The sequence below is a fragment of the Microtus ochrogaster genome, chromosome 4, assembly GCF_000317375.1.
Source record: "Microtus ochrogaster isolate Prairie Vole_2 chromosome 4, MicOch1.0, whole genome shotgun sequence".
NCBI lineage: Eukaryota > Metazoa > Chordata > Mammalia > Rodentia > Cricetidae > Microtus > Microtus ochrogaster.
In genome coordinates, this window is record NC_022011.1 from 83005748 (window position 1) to 83012298 (window position 6551).

The 6551-nt window shown below is 45.5% G+C and overlaps 1 protein-coding gene and 1 long non-coding RNA gene across 3 annotated transcripts in view; one reads left to right on the forward strand and one right to left on the reverse strand.

The window, feature by feature from the left end:
* Gpr155 (G protein-coupled receptor 155) overlaps positions 1 to 1148 on the reverse strand; it is a 40028-nt gene extending 38880 nt beyond the window's left edge. For both annotated transcript variants that reach the window (XM_005346578.3, XM_026778677.1), the window contains exon 1: positions 956 to 1148. The gene's annotated coding sequence lies outside the window, so the exon portion shown is untranslated. The remainder of the gene's footprint in view (positions 1 to 955) is intronic.
* A 350-nt stretch (positions 1149 to 1498) lies between these two features.
* Positions 1499 to 6551, forward strand: part of LOC101991800 — a 32901-nt gene continuing 27848 nt past the window's right edge. Inside the window, exons 1-2 of the long non-coding RNA XR_258235.3 lie at positions 1499 to 1627; positions 3708 to 3849. This is a non-coding gene — a long non-coding RNA (uncharacterized LOC101991800). The remainder of the gene's footprint in view (positions 1628 to 3707; positions 3850 to 6551) is intronic.

Consider the following 6551-nt stretch of genomic DNA (forward strand, 5'->3'; position numbering starts at 1 on the left):
CTTTAAACATGAAAAACAAAACAAAACCAAAAAAAATGCTTCTAAGGCACATTTTAAGATGAACAAGAACCACAACAAAGGAAGTTTAAAAAAAATGACATCCAGTTCTTTAATCTACAAAAACAAAGCTTGTTACAGAACACACAAGTTGAACTGCCGCTATGCAAGCCAGTATATTGGGGCAGACACTTGAAAATGAAGTATACAAACGTTTAGTCACTTTATATTTGCCTTAGATAGCATCACCAAAGCACTGGAATTGTAGATTAAATTGCTACTGAGTTAAAATGTGGTGCATTGTTAACTTGAAAGAGAAAGCTTTAAACTCTTGGGCTGTTCTTTTCTCAAACACCCAATATCCTTTCTCTATGAGAAAAACCTAGTGCCGTGTGGAGCTATAAAAGAACTCTTAAACATCAACAGGCACCCTATCCACAGCCTGTTTCCCCGTCTGTCTACCAGGGACAGACTTTGGCCCGCCAAGATAAAGAGTGCAGAGTCCCTAAGCGAATAGATGGCCCCCAGGGCAGCTGGCATCCGTGAAAATGGAAAGCCAGGGCATAGGAGTCACGTCAGGTGCTCCGTAAAGAAGGAGAAAATTTGGCGCAAAGCACCAGGTACCTCGGCAGAGACGCTCAGGAGGGGCAGATACTGCCCCCCCCCCTTGAGATAAAGTGAAAAGTCCGAGATGACAGGGTGGTCCCACGTGCAACGGGGCGCTCCGCACCCTGGGGACGCAGCTCTGGCAGCAGATGGGACAAGTCGCCCCTTCTGCGCAGACCATCCCGAGTGTCCCCGCAGGTTTCAGGCGTAGACGATGCGGGGCAGAGGGGAATAGGCGTTGCAACGGGCCGAGGCCGGGGACACCGGAGCCTGGCGCTGCCCACTGGTCAGGACCCCAGGGAAGGGGCAGGAGTAAGACCCAGCAGGTCCATCCTACCGGCGCTCATCTCACCTGCTAGGTCTGCAGCCCGGGCTGCGAGGAGACGGCTGCCGGTGCTCGCAGAGGGCCGAGCAACGAGCACAACGCCGGCATCTCCCGCCCCCAGCCCAGCCCTCTTCTCACCGCGGCGTGGGCTAGCTGCAGCTGCCCAACCACGTTCCGAGAAAGGGAGGGGCGAGCCGCAGCCGCCCTGTCAGCTACCTTGGACAACCGCGGCCCGGGGTCTCCGCCCCGCCTCGGCCCCGCCCTCAGGCCCCGCCCCCTGCCTGAAGGTCGGTGATGCAGGTCTCCACCCTGCAGAGGCCCCGCCCCCAAACTCGCGGCACGGCTCCGCCCCGCCCCAGGCCCCGCCCCGGCCTGGAGGTCGGAGATGCAGATCTCCACCCTGCAGAGGCCCCGCCTCCAAGCTCGCGGCAGGCTCCACCCCGTCTCCAGGCCCCGCCCCCAAGCCCAGGCGACACCGCTCCGCCCCGCCCTCAGGTTCCCAAGTCCCTCCCACACGGCCCCTTCGCAGCTCTCAAGCCTCGTCTAGACTGGGTACTTCCGGCTTCCCTCCTCCCACAAGATGGCCGCCCGGCTGGGGTTTGCCAGTGTTGCTCTCCTCCGCCTCTGTTTGGCATCAGGGAAGCCTATCATCCTCTTGGTTAACCTCAGCCTCCAGTAATCCTGTCAATTCTCTTCTTGGTTAGTTTCGTCATTTCATAGAATAGAATATACAAGCTAGGGCTTAAGTCTGTGAGTCCAACCCTGCCTTCTGCCTTTCCCAAAGTAGCATGACCTTGACCCTTCTAAATCAAGAGATTAAAATGTAAGCTTCAGTTGTGTGGTGGATTTAGAATAGGTTGTCAGCGATGACTGCTTCTATTTCTACTGTGGAGGAAACTCTGGGCATATTCTCTTAGTTTACTGAGAGGAAATCTCCCGAAGCTTCTTGAAGGCAGTGTGTGAAACTGAAGAGGCTCTCCACTTTCTGGAGCCCAAATTATTTCTAATTTAAAGCCTGATTTCATTGTCCTTAAAAAAAAAATCTTGCTTTGCCAATTTAATGGTTTTGTCTGGCAAAATCGCTCTATAGTCTGTGCGATTTTAGTGCAAAAGTGCAATACTATACGGTTTACTAGGAAAAATCACAGTGAGCCAAGAGTGGGCTTAAGGATATGAAAATTAAAAGAAGGTGAACAGAATTGAAACTATTTTTTTAAATGCAGCCTACTCACCTCTTTCTGTTCATTTTTTGTCTTTTTCACTTTTAACCTTGCATGAACCTAGCTACAAAAAAAAAAACTTCAGTTATCTCGAGGCTAGACTTCTGCTTAGAAAATATGAACATTAGTTAAGTATTTAATGAACTTTGACTGTTAGAGGACTACCAAAAGATAGGCCTAAAAAGGTAAGTTAGGGCCAACCTGTAGGAATTCCTCACCTTATCTGGGTTTTGAACCTTATCCTTTGACCACACAGTAAGATTGGTACGTTTTCCCCACATGGGAACATGTCAGTTCATTTCATGCTATATGATCTGGATGCTTTCCCAGGATAAGTTAAAAGATGAAAGGCAAGAAAAACAGTATGGTGACTTTGGGACCGGTCAAGACATAAGAAATAACCTACTCTGGCCTGGTGGCAGTAAAGGTTTGGGAGGTGTTTCAAAAGAACTGTGGCACTTGATTGCTGGTAGTGGCAAAGAAGTAGGTCTGGTGAATAGTAAGTCTTTCCTCATTCACTGAAATAAAGAGAAGGAATCAGAAAAGAGCATTTCTAATATGTTTTTCAGCTCTAAAAATCTGCTATCTGGAGATGAAAGGAAGAACTATTTCAATGCATTTACAAAAGAGGAAGAAGTTACAGAGCGAATCTAGTTCAAGACCTACAATCTGAATCCTTGAGACATTCTCTGTAATACTCTCGTTTCTTTCCCTGTGAGGCCCTGGGAGTTTAGATATTCTGTTTAAAGAACCCCAGGCTTCAGATGCCACCTCTGGGTGAAAGAATAAAAAACCCTTCATGGTCTTGTGAGCTGATAGTACTCAAGGTTGCATCAGCACACGTACCTATGACTGTGCAAGAGTGATGAAGGCAGGTCATTTGTCTATGAGTATGTTCACAATCCATTATTTACGTTTGATACAGCAGTGTCTTCTTATAGTTTGCTCTCACTTTTCTTCTTGTTCATTCAATCTGAATTAAAATTACACTTTGAAAATGAAACTTAAAAAGAGAAGAAAATCTACAATAAGTCGTAAGATCCATATTTTGGTTACCAGGAAATGGTGCATAAGGCTCAACAATAACTCTTTTATTCAACCACTATTCGCTAAAACAGGAAAGCATGAAAATTCACCATAAACTAGAACAACGTAAGAGCATTAATACAGTGCAGTATATAAACTTAGAGAAGACAAAGGCCTGTGTTTGTTAACTTAGACCAGTGCTTTCTGTGACATATGACAGGCATTCTACAAATGGGTTTTGAATGACTGAATAAATTACAATTGTCTACCTTGCCTACCAGCTAACCAGGAGGTTGAAATGTTCTATTCAATATGAGTTCTTTGCTATAAAGAACTGCCATGTAGCTAAACAATAACTGATTTCTTGTTTCAGTAACTGATTTCTTATTTTTCCCCTGCTTTTCATTGGCTTAGTTTTGTAGCCTAGTTTTAAGAGTCGTCTAAATGGTTTACTTTTTTGTTGTAATATTGTAACTGAACTTAATTTCAGGTCATTTTAAGGCCCTGAAAATTATCTTTGCCTATGCTTACAGGAGTGTGTGCTTTGACAAGCACCCAGGAGGCTATTTTTCCCCTCTCCCTTCCAAGCTGGAACTGAAACACTCACACAAGAGCAATGAGAAGACGTGGAGCCTGACCATCTCACCTGGCTGTCGATCTTGTTATTGAGCACAGGTAAGGTTTGAATGTGGAAAAATGAGCAGGGGCCATTGTCTGGGCCAGAATTTAAGAAGTCAAGCGTGAAAACAGAGTTGGGGTGTGAAATTACAAGTAAAATCAGTGAATTAGATAAGACAGGATGTAGAAACCATAAACTAGAACCTTGGGGGTGCAGATGATCTGTTTCAAGGTTTAGCTTCTCCATACTTGTGGTTTTCTTTTGACCACTTTATTTTGAAAGAACATGAGGAAGGAAGAAATGCACTTGTCTCCTCTTCCAGCCCTCATGGGGCTCACCGACTAATTAAATAGCCAGTTCTAAAAGAATCTGCGGAGCATCTTTAAGTTTGGATGGTGTCCACTAAAACTAGCCAGCGTTGTATACTAGAAAGGGCCAATGGAGGAAACTTTGGATTTTAACCTTTATTTTGGAGTAAGATTTAATTTTTTTTTTATTTGACAGCTTCTAGGTAGATCTGCTCAGTAAACAGCACAGGAAACGAAGGAGGGAGGGAGGGAGATTTCATACCCTCAATACCTCCATCTTATCTTACTCAAACCCCAGAATTATTTGCCTAATCAAGAATGTTGCTGGGCAGTGGTGGTGCACGCCTTTAATTCAGCACTTGAAAGGCAGAGGCAAGCATATCTCTGTGAGTTCAAGGCCAGTCTGGTCTACAGAGTGAGTTCCAGGACAGTCAGGGCTATATACAGAGAAGCCCTGTCTTGAAAAACAAATCAATCAAACAAACAAAAATGTCAAGAATATATTTTAGGGCATCCAGTCTCCTCTGCTATAAGGGGAAGGCCCTGCTCTCTCTCAGGTAGATGTGTCCACATCTCTCTCACCGGGAAGTACTTGCCATACAATAGCACTTGATCAATACTCGCTTGCATTCTGAGTCATGGGGTACAACTTAGACAAGACTGTGGCTGCTCTATACTTAGAGTCATCTAAAAACGGAAGCACCTGCTCTCTCATGGGCTGCCTTCTTCACTGTAAACGAGAGTAACAGAGGGGGAGTTTTCCAAACCTGACTCTCTGTTTGGCAGAAGAGTAACCAGACGTTTTCTGGAGCTCACGATAGCTAGAACAATAAATGAGAACTCATCGCTGGCAGTGACACAGAAAACAGATGATGAAGAAATCTGCTCTGGAACTCTGTTCTCTGGGTATGACATGGCTGTCTCCAAATCAGAGAAGATATGATTACCCAAGCCTTCACAACGTTGAGCTCAACATTCTCTGGTGGAAGGAATGGGGAGGGAAGGGTCATTGACCTTCATCTGAGATGACAGTCATGCCCCTGCCCTGGACCTTCGCCCCAACCCCTAGTTGCGTATAATCTTATCCAGCTCTGACTTACAGTCAGAGAAAGGTGCTGGAGACTAGAGGTAGATTGTTAACTGAATCGGGGCATTCCGTCTATGTATGTTCTGGAAGTTCATCACTCACGGTATGGTGAGAATTGGGGATGATGCAAGCTATTTATTTTCAAACCACAAGTAGAGATTTTTTTTTTTAAAGGAGGCCTCCTCTTTCCCTTTCTCTTCACCTATTGAGCGTGAGGTTTCCGATCACAGAGAGAAGCGTCACATTTCTAGTCCGTGTAGCAATCCTCTGCTCCTGTTAGAAGAGCAAAGCCAAGAAGGCGCATGTCTCCTAGTCAGGGTGCCTAGCCTATGAGAAGACTGGAGAGTAGGAAGTTGTCATGGAGCCAGCTAGGCACTTCAAGGGGTAGGGCACATCATTGAAAATAACTACAAAACAACGCAGGAGAAGTCTGTCTCCTCAGCCTCTGGAAAGGGAAAGAGAGCTTTGGGCCAGCCTCACTGGAGTGCAGCTACCCATAGGAAGCTCTGTAAATAGCCAGCCGAGACAGGGTGTAGCTCATGCTCACAGGGACGGCTTTCCCAAGCAAGCAGCTCTCCTGTTGTTTCCTCCACACATCTCAGTCTTGATGAGCTTGCGGTCTTTCTACCATTGTTTCTCTTTCTCAGTGGTTTTTTTTTTTTTTTTCCATGTCTCAGTCCTGTGACCCACAAGGCTGGGATCCGGAACCCTGACAAGGGAATTGAGGGAATGAAGAAATTGTAGATACACAGGTCCACATTCAGAAAAGCTGGGGTCAGGTTGAGTGTGTGCACTCTGATGGAGAGAACCTACTGTGGCAAGCAAGCTGGAACCTTGTGGTGTTTATTACCAAAAGCACGCATGGCTAGTCTCCATTGGAGATGTCTGTAGACATGCAATCTCAGACTATAAACATCTGGCAGGGAGAAGCTGCGGTTGCATACACTGATCAATTGTTCATAAACATTCATCATACATGGTCTAGAAGAAGAAGGCTTTACCAATTTTGAGCTTGACCCATATGGGGAAAGGCTTTGCCAATTCCCCATGGGCCCAAGACCTTGGTCCTCATTATGGCTAACGCCCATGTCTACAATACACTCAGGACTTCACTCCCTAGGGGCTTCCTTTGTTCCCCCTATGTCAGTTTTCTTATTTTGTTATTGTTGCACGCTGGAAGCAATTTGGTATAAACAGGTTACTCGTTCCCCACATGATTTGTTTGAAACAATTCTAGTGTGTTGGTTTAATCAACACCTAGAAAAGTCAAATTAATGAAGAGAAATAAGAACGTAGTCGGGGTGGTGAGCAGTCATAAGGATCAAGGTGGACAATTAAACAGGACTCTTTTTTTTTTTTTTTT